We start from the raw sequence: 17,990 nt of genomic DNA, 5'->3' as shown, positions 1-17,990 counted from the left end.
AAAAGAGACTCCTAAGGGCCGTGCGGGGCCTTTGTATTCAGGAAGAGCAGAGAAGGATGCCCCTGTACCAGCTAGGAGAGATATTGGCTTACCTGCCACCGGTAAAGTTAGCAGAGGTTCCAGTGAGGCAGTGGTTGCAGGGCATTAGTCCTCAGGCACCACCAGTCTTTAGGACCTAGGCCAAGCAGTTCTGGCAGAGTTGGTGCCGGGCCAGCCAGCCTGGGAGGAAGGAAGTCTCACCCTGAGAGGTCTGACCACAGCTCACTTCCACTGGGACCCTCTGCAAAAAGGGCAAGGTTTTCAGGGTTGCCAGGATGTGGTCATTTGTTAGCCCAGTGCCCGCTCACTGCTGCGTTTAAAGCGAGTGCCAGGTGGGAGACAAGCAGCTTTATTCAGGGGGATGTATTTTTGGCTTCCTTCCTTGGGACCTGGGTTTTTGTTGGTGGTAGCAACCAGCATTTAATATTTTTTTTTTTCTGTTCTTGTGCCTTTCTTCTCTATTTTTAAAGACCTCAAAGGCAAGTTAAGAAAGTCTTTTTGTGGGGTTTGAGGACCATTTTCTAATGTTTTGAGTTTTGTCCGATTGTCAAGAGAGGATTGAGAAATAAAATTCATATTAAGAACTAGTTGTCTGGCTCAGCGGCTAGGGCACCAGCCATATATACCAAAGCTGGAGGGTTCAAACCCAGCTCAGGTCTGCCAAACAACAATGACAACTACAACCAAAAAATAGCAAGGTGTTGTAGCGGGCACCTGTAGTCCCAGCTACTTGGGAAGCTGAGTCAAGAGAATCACTTAAGCCCAAGAGTTGGAGGCTGCTGTGAGCTGTGACACACAATAGCACTCTACTGAGGGCAACATAGTAAGACTCTGTTTCCAAAAAAAAAAAGAACTAGTTGTCTGGCTCAGCACCCATAACATAGTGTTTATGACGCTGGCCACGTGCCACCAAGTCTGGTGAGTTCAAACGCAGCCCAGGCCAGCTAAACCAACAATGACAACTGCAACCAAAAGCATAGCTGGGCATTGTGGCGGGCACCTGTAGTCCTAGCTACTTGAAAAGCTGAGGCAAGAGAATCGCTTACACCCAAGAGTTGAAGGTTGCAGTGAGCTGTGATACCATGGCACTCTACCAAGGGTGACATAGTAAGATTGTGTCTCGCCAGAAAAAAAATTTAAAAAGAACTAGTTGTCCATCTGGGGATTTGGATCATCACAGATGACATCTGCGTCGGGGGCAGTTAGAGACCCCTCATGTATGAGACCATAGGAGTTGGGAACTTAGGGATCATGGACAGTAAGTATATCATTGGCGTGCCTCTGTAAAGTGAGCAAGGAAAAGAGCAGAATTTTCGTCAGAGCCCTGTGTGATCACTTTTAGTTTTTCATAATTTGCAGCTTAATGAGCTGCTTTCTTTAAACCTCTGATAGGTGGGCCTGGCTCCATGGTTCACGCCTGTAATCCTAGCACTCTTGGAGCCCCAGGCAGGTGGATTGCCTGAGCTCAGGATTTTGAGGCCAGCCTGAGCAACACTGAGACCCCCAAGACCCCCATCTCTTAAAAAGAATAGCCGGGCATTGTGGCTGATGCCTGTAGTCCTAGCTACTTGGGAGGCTGAGACAAGAGAATCGCTTGAGCCCAAGAGTTTGAGGTTGCTGTGAGCTGTGACACCACAGCACTCTACCAAGGGTGACAAAGTGAGACTCTGTCTCAAAAAAATAAATAAGCCTCTGATTAGACAGACTATTACATGATCTCAGTTTTTCTCCCACTAGCACTGACCTAACGATCCCAGTTTGGATCTATTCTGGCAATAGCCTGGCCCCCAGTAGAGCAGGAGTCTGTCTGTGGAGTTCATGGGCATTGCCTTCAGCTTGGGTCCAAACTCTACCCTTCTCCTCTGGGGTGAGGGTGGAAGACAGAATTATGTATATATCATGCCATGTTAATTCGTGAGATTGGGTAAGGTATTAAGATTCCTTGATATGGGATGTGGGGTCAGCTGGGAAAGTTGCTAGTCTTTTATGAACGTGAGAGAGGTCACACAGGGAAAAGGGAACCTGGACTCAGACCAGTGCCCCAGCAACCTTCCTAAGAGGGAGTACAGGAGCTGGGGGCAGAGGAGCATGGGTACAACCGAAGCAGGTGCTAGGAGGAGAGCAATTAGGAAGGGGGTCAGGATTGGTCTACTGGAGTGGGGATAGAGTCTTCTTCTTCTGGACTAGCTGGCCCATAAGGGGGACAGGAGATAGGGGTAAGAGTGGTAGGGGGTGGTGATCAGCTGGGTCAAAGGATGTAATTTCTAGAGGATTTGGGGAGTGTTTACATTGGGACGGAAATAAAAGATGCATGGGGAGAGTAAAGGAGGAAGATTTAGGAAGGAGAGCAAGAACCACAAAGAGAGAGGCCCAGAAAAGACCTAGATTTAGGGAACTTCAAATCAGTTTTTGTTTCAACCTGCAAAATTGACTAGGTCTGCTAAAATATTTAAATTGCAGCTAACATGTGTAAATGGTGGGGTCCAGAGACAAGCCCACAGAGAAGTGCTCAGGCCAGGTTTACTGAAAGGGGAGGTAACCCACTAGGCAGTGCGCAGATGACATCTGCGCCTGAGGGCAGTTAGAGACCCCTTACCTATGGGGCCATAGGGGTTGGGAACGTAAGGTGCTTTGGTAGGAACTTCTGGGGGTGAGACTAGCCAGATCTTTTGTGTCTGTCTTAGGAGAGAAAGAGGGGGAAGAGGGGAAGGGGTTTGTGTGTGCTGGTGTTAGGCCCCCCAATATTCCTGACTCTTGATAAAAGAAGTGATGGGACAATGGTCTGTTTTCCAAAATTGCTTCTGGCTAAATAGGGTCTTGGTTGGTTGTCCTCGTTAGGATGAGCTGGGTGTTGGTAGGGCTGTATGGGTTTGGGATCCTTTGGGAGAGGCTTTGGGAGTGGTAGAAATTGGATGGCAACTTCGGCCGATTTCTTTTTGATCCTCTCTTGAATAGATGACGATAGGTATGGTATGACACAAGGGGCAATGGTTAATAACAGGAGGATTGCAGCAAGAGAGCCCCCAAAGGGGTAAGACCAAGCATTCCCATGACCTGTTGAGCCAGGTTCTCTCATTTTGAGAGCGTAGATGGGCAGCTTGTTCCTGCAGCTGGGTGATGCCCTGTCACACCAGACCGGACTTGTTGGTATAGAAACAGCAGATGTCCTGTAAAAGCTCTAAAGGATCCCTTCCCTCTGCCATGATGAGATCTGGTTAAGAGCCCAGCACAGCTGGAAAGTTATAAAAAGATGAGCAAGATAATGTTATTTTCTAGAGAACTGAGAAACTGTGGAATATACAAAATATATTTTGTTTTGTATTTTAATGATGGAGCTAGAAGAAACAAATAGAGCTCTTCAAAATTTAGGAAGACGAGTGACTCCAGTGTTTATTAGAATTAATTTACTTCCTTGTGTTAAAGAGTAAGTTACTTAAGGCCGTCCTGGTGTGACGAAGGTCAGCTCATTTTCAAGTCAGACAGGTCGGTCAGTTGAAAGCCATTCTCCTGTCCATTTAGGGACCCAGTTCCAGAAGGTGAATGTAATCTCCTGTTTTAAGGGATTATACTTTCCCTTCTAGTGCCTTTCTCCTTTGTTGAGAAGACACAATTCTGGGGTTCTGGCAAAAGATGTCTTTGGGGGAATTTTATTTTAGGGACCAGAGTCCTGGTGGTGGGCAGGGCTCCATTCTGTAGAAGGGCATGGTCTGCTTGCCTGGCCTTTTGAGGAACTGTGTCTGGAGCAGTTTTAAAGCGGCAGCCACTATTGAAAACCTTTTCTGCTGCAGTCAGTCCTATCGTCTCTCTTTCTCTATCCTCTCTCCATCTGAAGCCAGTGAGCAGTGCTCAGAGGAAGGCCCTGGAGGGAAGCCAGCAGCAAGAAGGGCCGGAGCCCACAGTGGGCAGAGAGAAGTCTGCGAAGGGGGGCAAGGTGGCTGTAGGGTGTGGGCGGAGGAAGCTGTGCGAAGTCCCCAGATGGCAGGTGGGGGAGAGCAGAAGGCCTTGAGGCGCCAAGGCTGGTAAGGAAGTGGAGGAGTGACAGGAGCTGGAAGATAGGGAGGAAGACTGGGGCAGATAGAGAGGAAGGTGGGAGGTGCTGGAGCAAGGATCTGGATAGGGAGGGGCGGAGCAGACGGAGAGAAAGGCCTGAAGATAGGAGATTTTGTTCCATCCTCCTCCCCCCCCCCCCCCCCGCCTTTGAGCCGTAATTAAGTTCTTTGAGATACTGAAATCAAAGGTCCCATTTTCTAATTTGTATTGAGGTTGGGAGCGTGCCTGTTGAGCGGGTTGAAGGGCCAGCTCCCATGTCTCAGAAGTCCTTCCCCGACCTGGGTAAAAAGAAGGTGTCCCTGGTTCCCCAAGAACCAGGAGCAAAAGGTGGAGATTGAGAAAGGTCAAGAGTCATATCTTTTTCTCAGAAAGCTTAAAAGCCTAAAAGAGGGTCCAGCACTGGCTTGAAATAAAAAATGAAAAAATGAAATGATTTGAGGTCCTCAGACCCCAGAAGAGAGCACAGCGCTGGGACTAAACTCTCTAACTCAGACTCAAACAAAGGAAAGAAGGAAGAAGTGAGGGGACAGAAGAACACAGAGGCACAGAGCCAGCAAAGAGTGGCCCAGGGGGTTCTGTCTGAAGCGACTTAGAGACCCTACTCACATTGGAATGGCAGTTTAGGGGAAATCCTCTAGGACTCTCCCACAGATGAGTCAGCCAAGCCGGGTCTGGTCACAACCTGACTAGATTCTGACAAAACTGAGAGGATGCGGGAGGCTGGCAGCCACCTACCAGTCAGCCTCCAGTCCCGGGGCTTGGCACCACATGAAAATGTAAGCAGCAATGCCCAGAGACAAGGCTGGAGCAAAGATGTTCAGGCCAGGTTTATTGAAAGGGAAGAGTGACCCACCTGGGCAGTGCTAAGATGGTATTTGCACCCAGGGGCAGTTAGAGACCCCTTTTATATGGGGCCATAGGGGTTGGACAAATTCCACAGCTTGCCTGGAAAGTTAGGGTCTTTAGGCATGAACTTCTGGGGGTGGGCTAGCCAGATCTTTTGTGCCTTTGTCTTAGGAGGAGAAGAAGAGGAGGATGGGAAAAGGTTTGTGTGACTGCGTTAGGCCCCTCCAATAGAAAGTGCCATTTTCTGGCCATTGAGATTCATTGTCTAATTTATATTTGGGCCAAATTTGATTAGAGTAATAAGTTAACCATTAACAGTGGAGGTCTGGAGTGAGCCCAAGGGCCTGTAAATTTTGGTTTGCAGGGACCAAACACCTTCAAGGGGTCATTTGGGAAGATGTGACTGCGAATTTGAATTTGCGTGAGGGCTCCCAGCAGGGAGAGGAAGGGAGCAGAGCAGGAAGAAGTCCAGCGTCCTCACCTTTTCCTTCTGTTACTGATAAGCGGGTAGCTGCCAGGCAGGTGTCCCTGAGATGGCTTGCTAGCCCAAGGCCATCACCGTGGAAGGTCTGTTGACTGAGCTCAGATTTTTGGACTACATTGACGTTGGAAAAATTGGATAAGAGAACCTTGGATTGGTAAAAGGAAAAGCACAGAAGGAAGATTCACCCTGAATTAGCTGTATGATGGTGTGGAGGCAGAGAAGGAAGGCAGAGGAAAAGGGGGCTGCAGGTCCAGGTACCCAGTGTTGATCCATCCTTAGTCAGGGAGGGTCTCAAGCAGAAGGACACCAAGGAGGAAAAAGAGAAGAAAGGAGGAGAGGGAAAGGGGGGAATGGGAGACGCAGAGACTTACCCTACTCAGGCATTCAGCACCACATGATAGGTAAACACTGGAAAGAAGCAGGTGAGAACGCTGAAGACCAGAGTGTAACAAAGGCAACACTATTTATTTTGACACTTGGGTGCAAGTGGGCTAAGATCTTAAGGATATTAGCTGAGGTTTAGGGAGGGAGGCTGGTCTTCTATAGCTGGCCAAAGAGGAGCTGGTTTCTATCAAGGACCACCACACTGTTGTTCTCATCAGGACATCAGAGATGTTATCTCATATCAGGGATTCTCCTGGCAGGTTCTTCTTACCAGAGCGTCGTATTTCTCCTGGTTGGGTCTGTAATTGGGCCGGGGCAAGGATGAGCCTTATCTGAGTTACGTATGAGGTTAGTTTGGCCAACCTAACATAGAAGTGTGGTTCACAGGAGCTGTAGGAAGGGCACGTGGGGAGTTGTTTCCGTTTTGCAAGATAAAAAATTGCAGACATGGATGCTAGTGATGGTTGCACAACAAGGAAAATGTACTTAATACCACAGAACTGAACACTTAATAATGGTTAATTTGCATAAGATATATCTTATCACAATGAAAAATTACATTAAAGGAAAGACACAGTTGCAATTAGGACTAGGAGGAAGGAAGTCATTTTGCCCCCGCCTCCTTGACAATACCCTTAACTCAGACTTTGTTCCATGCAGTGCTCTGTAGAGAGAAGAGGTCAGTAAGAATTTGCATTTGAAATGTTCTGGCTCCATCACAAAGCCAGCAATCATTCCTTGGCACACATTAATATTATCATCCCTCAAATGCCACATTACAGTCTTGACAGCTTGGGTTGGAAATGTGATCACTGCCATCTGGATGTGAGGCAGAGGGGCCTTTCCCCAGTAGCACAAATCCTTAGATTCCCAACCAATTTTGCCCCTAAGAGGACATCAGGCAATATCTAGGGACATTTTAGGTTTCCTAGATATTAGATCCATAATGGGGGAAGGGAGCATGGAACAGTTGCCACCAGCATGGGATGGGTAGAACAATGCTGCCACTCAACATCCAACAATGCACAGGACATCCCCCTGCAACATAAAGCTTTCCTGTCCTCAACTGTCCTACATGTCAATAGTGCAGAGGGTGAGCCAGCCTGGGAAGCCCTCTAACATAACCAAGGGCTTACACACACACACACACACACACACACACACACACACCCCTATGTCCTCTGAGGTTCCCTCCCGATCTTTATTTTCAGTGAATCACAAGAAGTTTACAACATAAAAATAAACATCTAACATTAACTTCCTGCTCAACCTCCTTTAAAGCAAAGAGCCATGCAAATAAATCTGCCTTGGATTGAATGCTGTGACAGGGATTCTGCAACAACAAGGCAGAGACAGGTAGAGGAAGGCAGAGGGTCACTGAGACACAGCTATATCACAAGCAAGGGCCGGTATACTCTCCCTCCCTGCTGACTCCCTCTGAACAATTCTGCCCTCAACAGACACGTGTAAACCACCCAATCAAGACTGACCTACAGAATAGACATTCTGGAGCCCAGCTAAGAGGTTAGGGGCAAGAAAGGGGAATGCATGCTGTTTGAAAAAATATGTTTAATATAATCCTACATTTTAATTTCAGAAATGAACACATGTTGATTTTTCTGTTTCTTGAAAGATGGTCTCCCTTAAAAGATACTGTAATTCAACACTTTTTATCAGAGTTAGAAGTCAAATCCTCCACCTGATTGAGAAGAATTCCTTTTTAAAACAAAGTCTAAAGAATAAAAGCAAAGACAAAGAAGTTTAATCACTTTGCTTATTCCTCTTCTGCTTTTATATGTTTTGCACCTAGCCAGCCTCTGAGGGGATGAGTTAGCTCGGCAGTTTGTAAACTCACCAAACAGTCCAAGTACCTCTTTACCTTTATTTGTTTCCAGTTTGAAAACACGTCTGAATATTTGTCTCTATATTCTTCATAGAATATCCACAAATTGTTTTTGTTTTTATTTTTATTTTTGAGACAGAGTCTCACTATGTCACCCTTGGTAGAGTGCTGTGGAATCACAGCTCACAGCAACCTCAAACTCCTGGGCTCAAGCAATTCTCTTGCCTCAGCCTCCCAAGTAGCTGGGACTACAGGCACCCACCACAATGCCTGGCTCTCTTTTTGTTGTCGTTGTAGTTGTCATTGTTGTTTTAGCTGGCCTGGGCTGGGTTCGAACCCCCCAGCCTTGGTATATGTGGTTGGCTTCCTACCCACTGAGGTACAAGTGCTGCTCACAACTTTTTTTTTTAATGGGGGGGAAAGGTTTTTTGTTTATTTTTTTTAAAGACAGAGTTTCACTTTATTGCCCTCGGTAGAGTGCTGTGGCATCACAGCTTACAGCAACCTCCAACTCCTGGGCTTAGGTGATTCTCTTGCCTCAGCCTCCTGAGTAGCTACAACTACAGGCACCCTCCCACAACGGCCGGCTATTTTTTGTTGCAGTTTGACCAGGGCTGGGTTTGAACCCGCCACCCTCGGTATATGGGGCCAGCACCCCACTCACTGAGCCACAGGCACTGCCCCTACAACTTGTTTTTTAAAAATTCTATTTTTTTTAAAAAAGTCTTAAGACTCAACATTTAATTTTTTTAAACCTATCAACTTTCCATATCCTCTAGCTCACCATCTAGTTCTTTTTCTTATTATTGGGGTAAAGTTTTTTTCTGAGGTTTTTGAGCAAGCACATTTTTCTAATTAGGCTAGTTTGTTTGTTTGTTTGTTTGGTTGGTTGTTTTAAAGACAGGGTCTGGCTCCCTCTAGGAGCCAGAGGACCCCTAGGCTGGAGTGCAGGGGTAGCTTAGCTCACTGTAGCCTGAAACTCTTGGCCTCAAGAGATCCTTCTGGCTCAGCCTCTGCAGTAGCTGGGACTACAGGCATGCACCACAATGCCTGGCTAATATTGTTTCATTTTTTTAAGGGATGGGGTCTTGCTCTGCTGCCCAGGCTCTAGATTATTTGTTTTCTGAAGAAGTTAGACATTTTGGAGAAGAAGAAAAAGAAAACAATAAATTTGGAGAAAATTCTTAATTAAGGCCAGGACATGTTCCCTAACTCTGCCCCAAGGCAGTATTTCCTCATCTGGGAGTCCATTTTCAAAATGAAATAGAACCAAATGAGTCTGTCAAAAAATATTGTTGGTTTCCGGTTTAGGTAGTTTATCTCTCGTAGAGATATTTTACCTCTTCGGAGTTAGCAAAAGAATTCAGACCCTAATTATATATGACCTTTTTGAGTAGCCAGGTCTTTGAACTTCAATTTCTTGTCTATAAAATGGGAACAATCCCACCTTACAATGGTCATAAGGAGTAAGTAGGATAATGTTGGTTGAATGCTCAGTGCTACAAGCTAGCACTTACCGGTTGCTAACCTCTATTGTTAATGATAACTTCAACAGCTGGAATAATAAAATACATAGGAAAGGCCTCTGATTTTTAAAGGCAATTTCTAAAGCATATTTTTATATTTACATTTTGTTTTAGCTGACAGCATGGCGACTGAATTCAGTATTCTCTTCTTAGGAAGAGTCACCTACAGATTTCCTCTTGATTATGTCTAGGAGGTAACTTCCTATGAACAGATTGGTTTTATTTATCTTTTTATTCAAGTATAACATATACACCAAAAAGTACACAAATCATTAACATTTCTATGAATTTTTGCAAAGTAAACTCACCCATGTAGCAGCCGCACCAAGAAACAGAGGTGAGGACACTCCAAAAGTCTCTCTGTGTCCTGGGTAGTAAACTGCCTCCCAAGGGCAATAGCATGGTCAACCTCCCTGAGTTTTGGGCTTTATGATGTCTGGCATCTTCTCCTTTGTGTCTGTGAAATTCATCCAGCTGCTAACGAGCATGCATGATTTACATTTCCCGTGATGCTTTCTCACTAACTCCCTTTAAAAACATTATCATAGCTTATCTTATGGGCAGTACATCAATTACATCTCAATAAAGCTGCTAAAAAAACAATTCTATTTTAGTTGAGACTTGCGGGATGATTAGGTTTTCACCAGATTTAGGAAGCAGTTTGGGTAAAAGAAACAGACTACCCAAGGATTTGAGAGTGAAACTATGGGATGTTCAGGATTCTAAAAGGTGACGTTCATTTTGGAGTAGATAGTCCCCATTTGGTGCAAGTCTTTTCACAATCCGGTCCATTCAAATTGTTCCCAGCTTTTTTCTACCATAAACTGATGAACTCAATGTCTCTGTATATATACTCTTATCTGCTAGAGTTGTTATTTCTATAGGATAGATTTCCCAATTTGAAACTAGCTGGGTCTAGAGGTATGTATATCCAAACAGTTAATAAATATTGCAAAATTGTGTTATAAAATATTGTAGCAGTTCTCTCTTCTCTCAGCAATGTATGAGTTTGGCTACTTACCTCATCTTTGTCAGCAAAGGATGTGAACGACTTTAAAATGTTTTGTCAATCTAATGGTGAAAATGATTTTTCTGTCACTTGAACTTGACTTTTTTCTGGCCATGGCAGAGATTAAGTATCTTTGCATGTTTATTGATCATTTGAATTTCATCTTCAGTAGAGTTATTTAGTTTGAATATCAAAGGAAAAGATAGAGAAGGGAGATATGTGAAAGTTCTGATCGTTCATGTAAAATATACTCATGGTATAGCGCTCCCCGTGGGTTCTCAGTGAATGATAGCCATTTCTATTGTTGTTCAAACCTGCCAATGGCAAGAAGATGGAGCCTTTTTGATGAGTCATAGTGGATTGCTTCTTTAGCTCCACTATGGCTATAAAGTCTAGTTACAAGTGACTCAAAAGACATTTAACACTTTGAACTTGACAATTCAGAGGCGAAAAGAAGGTGTGGGTGACTTCCATGTGGAAGGAAGCTGCTCAGGTTCAGACTAATCCTGCAATTGAAGCAGACAAAGTGATGAAAACTAGGCTCATATGCGACAGATAAGTTACCCTGAGTTGCCTTGAGTTTACACGGAACATAATTCCGAAGCTATTTGGATAGATAGATGAAAAGCCACAGTTTCAGAAGGGAGTGAGAGGTTTTGCTTTAAGTTTTTGTGGCAGTCCACAGAGCACAAATCTCAGAATCAGCCTAAATTATCAAGCCTCTACATTATAAACGGTGGCCAATTTCAAGAAGAAATTATTAAACTGAAATTCCAGTGTCTCTGAAAGACTGGGGTTGATGTATCAGCTAGAAAGATTCTCTTCTGCAAGTACCTGGAATAGAAGGACAGACAGTGTTTACTTCCTAGGTCCCCAACACCTCCTTGGTGCACTCGGCACAAAGGCCAAAGGAATACGAAAATAGTTCTGTTTATTAAATAGTTAGGTCCAAAAAACCTACGAAGTGTTTATGTTCTAACAACCTAGTAGCCATTTGAAAAAAATGCATGTATATAGAAAAACTAATACAACATGGTCCATACACACAATAATATATATACACTGGGAATAATGCACATATACTAAATATATTATATATATATATATGTTTACATACTATATATACATACACCGAAAACATATATTTATTCATATTTTATTTCATATTACTATAATTAAATAGGTTGATTTACTTGAGTTCTTGAATAACTTTCCATCTTAAATACCACAGTTACTTACCATGGAACATGTGTGCCATTTGGCCAGGGCACAATTTTATAGACCTTTGAATCCAGTTGGATCTTGTCACCCTCATTTCCTCTTCCATACTGATTTTCATGAAGTACTTGCCATGTTAGCACAGCAACTGCTGTAAAACCACCAATGCAAAGGTATACGGTCAGTGAAAGGAGTGTAGGGCCTTCTTATATTAAAATAGTAAACCATTACACTAGTACAACCCATGGTATCTAACAGATATTAAGTATCATTGTATTTCTCTTGAAAATTTAAAATATCTACTGCTGTGTATGAGTTCACTGTTGTTCCCTGGGGTGCCCTGGCACATAGTCTGGAAACCGTATGTTAATTTATCAAAAAGTGTAGAGCAGGTGGTGTTAGAGTTGGTCTGGTGGCTTGGTGATGTCCTCAAGGATCCACACTTTGGCCAGTTGCACTTCATGGTCTCAAGAAGGCTGCCACAGCACCAGGATCACATTCCTGCACACCTCTTGGCCACCAGTGCAAGGGAGGGAAGGGTGATGTGCCTGGCTAAAATGTGACCTGCTTTCATTTCCCATCCACACTTGGTGGTAGATGACAGACAGGTGCTCATAGATGCAAAGACATGTTAAATTATTGCCATCCAAACAGGAATAAAAATTAGTGGCCTCGTTCATGTCAACTAGATCTGGAATTGGAAGACTGAGAAATTCTTAGGAAGACACTATCTCCTTAGTCCACTGGGTTTTTTAGTGATTTGGAAGAGACCAGTATGTCATATATGAGGACATCAGGCTATGCAAAAAATCTCATGCAGTGAAAGTATGTTGTTTTGCCTGAATGACATTCTGATTTTCTCGGTAGAGCCACTGGTTTTGGAGCTATGGAATTCAACCTTGCCTCTAGCATGGGAGGAGCTTGTCTAGAGGACTAACATCTAGTTAGGCGCCAGGAGTCAGAGAGGAGGTCAGATATCTGATCTGAGATTTGAATGAGGACTAGAAGTTGGCCAAGAGGGCAAACAAGGACTCCAAACACAAGGCACGGCATGGACAGGGAGAGGGAGGGCATATGGCTCATCTGAGGATGTGTTTGGGTTTAGGTACCAAGACACACACTGGGACTAGGACTTACATGCAGTGAAGGGAGTGTGGTTTTGCCTTGAAACCATGGGAGAGACTGAAAGGTTTTCAATCTGGAAGAACTTAATTGGAACTACAGTCTTGGGAATAACAACTACCGTGTGGCAGAAATTGCAAGGTTTTCCCAAAATGCCTTCCTTTCCCTCTTGGGCATAACAGCTAGACTACATCTCCCAGGTTATTTGCAGTCAGATTAAGCTATGTCACTGAGCGGCAGCCCATCAAATATGGATGAAAGCGATATTTACAACATGGGTAGGCCTAGCCCGCAATAATGTCCTTCACTACATTCTCTCTTTCTCCTTTTGGTGTAGATCTGAGGATCTAGACTGGGAAGCCTCAAGATTGAAGTAGCCTGGATCCCTAAATCTCCTTTCAGTGATAGCCTGCTATGGACTGTTAGGTGAGCAATGAATCCATTTTTCTTGTGCTAAGGCATTGCAATGTTGGGGTTATTTGTTACTCAATTAGCTCACTCTGACTAATACAAACCATAGTGGGAGCTGCTGTTTCTTGGGTACTTGCTGCAAATTGAGCAATGTGCTAAGTGCATTACTTTATTTCATCTGCACAGGGATGGGGACCACTATTAGCCACTTTTATAGGAGAGGAAACTGAGGCTGAGAGAGCAGACATCAGGAGAAGGACAAAGCAGCCTGACCCCTGAACCTGGACCTAAGTACCAAACTGTGCCCTGCTGGATCCTGATGTGAAAGGAATAAATGATGATTGGTTGAGGTGAGGAGACCAGATGAGGAGTTATTCCAGCATTTAGCACTAGCAGGTCATTCCTGCTGTGAAATGGGGAACATAATGGGGTTTGTGTATGAATGCAGAGGGTGCATCTGAGGTATCCCGTGCAAGGCCTAGCATCTGGCAGGTGCACAATGAATGTTAGTTTGAATTTTCTCAGAGGACTAAGCAAGCACTGATGAAGGCCTGGGTGACAGAAGAGAATTATTCTCATTCTCCATCTGCCTGGAGGATCCTATAGTGTCTGCCCAAGAAGCAGCACTGACAGAAACTCAGCAAAGAATGCGGGAGATGGAGAAGCTCAGAGTTGTCTTATGTTGCTGTTTTTATTATTGATTTTTTAATTTTTAATTATGATGTGTACAGAATAGTTATATATCTTTATGGGGTGTGTGTGATGTTTCAGTATAAGCATCAATGTGAATTCATCAAATCAGGGTAACTGAGGTCACCAATCACCTCAGGCATTTATCATTTGTATTAGGGACTTTCCAGTTCCAATCTTTCTGTTATTTTAAAGTAGATACTAACTTATTGTTGCTTATAGTCACTTTGTTGTGCTATCAAATATCTTACGTTGCTATTTACAGGGACGTGGAAAGAAAGTCTATGAAACACTCTGTACAATGTGCTGTGGGATAGGCAAAAGGGAGAGGACAGGACTAAAGATAATGGGCAAGAAATCCGATCCTGAGACCAGGGATGAGCAGGTTTGTTCAACACAAGCCTTGTATTCCCAGGCCCGTGGCTGACAAGGGCTGTCAACAAACTGTCCTGCCCTTGGGCGGATGTATCCAGTTCCTTCCTGAAGTAATGGATACTTTTCATCTGCACAACTTGGGCCAGTTCTTTAACTTCTTTGTGCCTCATTTTATCATCTGAAGATGGGGATAAGAAGTAATGGGACTCCCAGCCTGAGCAAGAGCAAGATCAAGATCCTGTCTCTATCAAAAATAGAAACATTAGCAAGGCACAGTGGCACACTCCCAGCTATGTGGAAGGCTGAGACAGAAGGACTGCTTGAGCCCAGGAGTCTGAGGTTGCAAATGAGCTACGATGATGCCGCTGCACTCTAGCCAGGGCGACAGAAAGAGACCCTTTCTCACAAAAAAAAGGAATGGGGTCTGATAGGGTTGTTGTGAATATGTGCAGAGTGCTTAGCATGGCGTTGGAGATGTAGTAAGTGATGGTAGACATGGTCATTACAACGCCTTCCCTTATCTCCTACATTATTTCTGTCTCTAGCTATATATACAAACATTCAGACATGGCCGTGAACAGGAGCACCAACATCACATGTTTGGTGAATGAAGGAATAAGGAAATCCTTCCCCCGTCTTACTCCCTCCCTTCCTTCATTTCTTCCTTCCTGCTTTCCTTGCATCCATCCACCCATCCATTTTAGAAAGACAGCAGTGGCTTACATCACAACTTTTCTTTCCAATTTTTGGTAAAATACAAATGACACAAAATTTGCCATTTTCATGATGCCCAAAGTGTACAGTGCAGTGATGTTGATTGAGTACATTCACATTGTTGTGAAGGGGTACGGCACCCCACACTCAGACATGGCAGTTTAGCTTCATGTGCTCTCCGTGGAATATGGCTCTGAGATGGAATTCTTTTACCCTGAGGACATGGGCCTGTGGAAATGCACACATGTTCTCAGAAAAAGCCAGAGAGCCAGGCCGGATCGCAGCTGGAAGCTAGAACACCTGTCAAGGCATTGGGCTATTGTACGCTGCTCCTCTCTCCTCCTTAACATATTAACTACTCGTTTTGGTTTAAGGGAATGGGCTGGCGGAGCAGACAACCTGGCACCCTTATGATTTCACCCCAAACAAACTCAACTGTAGATGTGCTCAGCAGTAATCGTACTGAATTGGAATCTTAATGGCAGTTTGCTGATCTTCCTTTGTTTCTTTTTGACTATATTAAATCTTTACTGAGTGTTTTAAAGTATATAAGACAATCAATAAAGATGGCAGTTGTTGTTGTTGTGCCTGAGCGAGCCTCAACCTCCCTTCATGCCAATCATCCCATCTACAGTTTTTTTTTCCTACATCAACGAACAGAGGGTTCCGGAGAACAGTTACAGCTACGGCTGGACCGGGACCTGTTCAAACTGTTCATGGGGCTTCTGCTCACCAACCTTAAAGTTAGTAAACTGGGAACTTGCAAAATCCAGAGGATTTACTGAGCTTAGAAGTCCTCAGACTCTGGACAGTAAAGTTAGAAAAGGAATCATTCATTATCCAGTCATGGGTAACTCCTCTTCGGTTGTTGAGGATAAATACATTCAGTTGCTTAGAACTCTTTTAAATACTACAGAAATTTCTGTTAGGACTAACTCTTTTCACCGTTTGTTTGCCACCATAAGAAATTGTTGCCATTGGTTTACTCCCAGTTCCCATAATCAATTAAATTTAACTGTTTGGGAGGAAGTCTGTGAAAAAATGATGCGCCATCATCAACAAGGCAATATTATTGATAAAGATATTTGGGCCGTCTATCATTTGGTTAAATTAGCTTTACAGTCTTTTGTAGGCACTAAGAGTGAAGTTCCTAAGCCTCCTACTTCCCCCTATACCAACGAGGCAGAGCTTATTAAACTTTCTGTCTCTGACAAAACTGAGGATTCAGGCTCAGCGCCTGTGGCTCAAGTGGCTAAGGCGCCAGCCACATACACCTAAGGTGGTGGGTTCGAATCCCCAGCCCGGGCCCGCCAAACAATGACGGCTGCAACCAAAAAAATAGCCGGGCATTGTGGTGGGCGCCTGTGGTCCCAGCTACGTGGGAGGCTGAGGCAAGAGACTCGCTTAAGCCCAGGAGTTGGAGGTTGCTGTGAGCTGTGATGCCACAGCACTCTACCCAGGGGGACAGCTTGAGGCTCTGTCTCAAAAAAAAACAAAAACTGAGGATTCAAGACTTAATCACAGTGAGAAAGAGAGGGTTGATAAGACAGAGGACTCCTTAGATGAGTGCTCTTCCCAAGGGGACAATGAAAATGACATTAATGATTTGTCTCTGTCCTCCTCTGCACATTCTTTACAGGATAAAATGATTGGACTTAAAAGTTTCATTAAAGAACGTTGTGACATGGTGGAAAAGGCTTAGGCTCAGCCTTCTGCCCCTCCTGAACCTCTTTTAGATATGACTATACCATCCTTTGTTCCCCCTCCAGCCTTTCCTCCTCTGTCTACTTCTCAGTTTTTGCCACCACCACCACCTCCGCCATTTGTTCCTCTTCCTTCCCCTGCAGAGGCCCCTAAGTCATTGAGATCGCGTCCTCCATCTCCAGAGATAAGCAAACCAGCCCTCCCAATAACGCAGTAGTCTCCGCCTCCTGCCATTCAACTTCCAGTTGTTGAATATCGAACCTACAAATCCACCCGCATGAAAGGGGCCGTTTTTCCCAGCCCTAAACGTATTAGGTTGCTAGATGATTTAGAAGTTCCCTATAACCCTTTTACTTTACCCCAGCTACATGCGAGTTCTAATAGCTTGGGCATAGTTATGCCTGGAAGGGCGGGAGCAGGAGACAATATACAACCTGGGCCTCAGGCAGATGCGGTAAGAGCAGGAGTCCAAGTACAATATACTGAGGTTGATTTAAAATTCCTCAAGACTCTTAAGGATGCGGCTGTGTCTTATGATCCAAATGCCCCGTATACTCAAGGGTTTTTATGTTCTTATTGTGAGGATCGTTATCTTACACCCAGGGACTGGGAAAGATTAGCAGAGATGACGCTTTCACCTGCTCAATATTTGCTTTTTGATCCTTGGTAGAAAAAGAAAGCTATCGCACATAATAATAATAGCCCTGATTTGCCGTACCATCAACTGACAGGGACAGGAGATTTTAGACAACAAGATAAACAGCTTAAAATTCCTGATAGTATTTTGTTAGAAATAAGGAGTATTTGCCTCCAAGCCTGGGCCCAACTTGACAGCCCTGGAGAAAAAAATTTTTTACAAAAATGATTCAAGATCCTACTAAGCCATATGCTGAATTTCTTGCTAAGCTTCGCACTGCCATCAAGCCATCAGTTCCTGGACCCGAGACACAAGGTAAGTTATTATTTTCTTTAGCCTTTGAAAATGCTAACGAGGATTGTCAGCAGATATTGGCACCCATTAGACATGAGAAAAATGCCTCAATTGAGAAATTTATTAGAGCTTGTAAAAACACTGATACCGCCTCATTCCAAGCCGCTCTTAGAGGAAATCAGATAAAGGCCCATATGACCGCTGCTCTCAAGAGCCACAATCCAAAATGTTAAAAAAGACCAAATATTAAAAGAAATACTCTTTAAACAGAAAAGGGGAATAGGCTATAATACAAACATTCAGTTCTTTTTACTTTAAATTTTTTTTAAATATTTATTAACTACAATCATATTTACTAAATTAATTTTAAAACAACATGCATTATTGCCCCATTTGTCTCAGTGTAAGCTGCAAGTGTTTACTGATATTGTGGATTGGATTCATTGGTCAAAATGTCAAGGCTCCTACTTGTATGCTTTGAGACAAACTAAATTTGGATCTATTACTGACTGGAGACCTTTAGCCTATGTGATGGAAAAATCAGGGCCTGGTTCTAGTCATCTTAGTCATTATAAAAGTTCCACAGATATAAGCTGCTCCTCATCAAAGGAGCTTTTGTGGAAAGAAAGTGGTTTTGCACCACC

Source organism: Otolemur garnettii, unplaced genomic scaffold, assembly GCF_000181295.1.
Source record: "Otolemur garnettii isolate 467f Iridium unplaced genomic scaffold, OtoGar3 scaffold00096, whole genome shotgun sequence".
NCBI lineage: Eukaryota > Metazoa > Chordata > Mammalia > Primates > Galagidae > Otolemur > Otolemur garnettii.
The sequence above is the reverse complement of the archived record's forward strand: the minus strand, read 5'-3'. Positions refer to the sequence as shown.